Consider the following 788-nt stretch of genomic DNA (forward strand, 5'->3'; position numbering starts at 1 on the left):
TTGTAAGAATATCCAAATGTCACATTTCAGATATTATGGAACAAGTCTTTTTTGAATAAACTCCCAGCCCACGTTAAAGAAGCAGACACAGTCCCTATATTTAAGACTAGGCTCAAAACGTACCTCTTCGAATTAGCTTATAATCAGGTCAGTTAGGTAAAGCACTAACCCACAGCCTGAAGTAAAGCTGCCTCAGGAGAAACACTGCTGTGGAAAGTACGGTCCACTGAGCGCTATCCTCTTCTTCTTACTGCAGACTTTGTTTTATCATGATACAATACTTAATTTATCTGTAGTCTGTTCATCACTATTCACATGGTGTCTCCTGTCCCACTCCCCCTCGGGAGTGCCCGTCTAGATCGAATGGAGGAACCTGGGTGAACGGAGGAACTGGCATTCTGGAATCTGAGGACTGGACAGTCTGTGATCTTGGCCCGTCTGCTGAGGGATCCTTCGGCCCTGGGTCTCTATAGCCTGTCCGTCCATGGGAGTGGATCTCTCCTTCTGTGGTTCTCCCCAAGGTTTCTCTTTTCTCCTGCCGGGTTTTTGAGTTTTTCCTTGCCGTGCTGGAGAGTCTAAGGACGGGGGACACCCGCGCCGCTCATCGCTACCTTTGGACATTATATTTGCCATTATATTTACCTGAACTTTTAATTGTCATATTTATTGCTGTGTTTTATTGCCTTGATGTTTGTTGCAGCCCTTTGAGGCGACTTCTGTTGTGATATTGGGCTGTACAAAACCATTAAACTTGAAACTCTAACTTGAAACTTGAATGCATGGCTACA

This window comes from Gobius niger, assembly GCF_951799975.1.
Source record: "Gobius niger genome assembly, chromosome: 16".
Taxonomy (NCBI): Eukaryota; Metazoa; Chordata; class Actinopteri; order Gobiiformes; family Gobiidae; genus Gobius; species Gobius niger.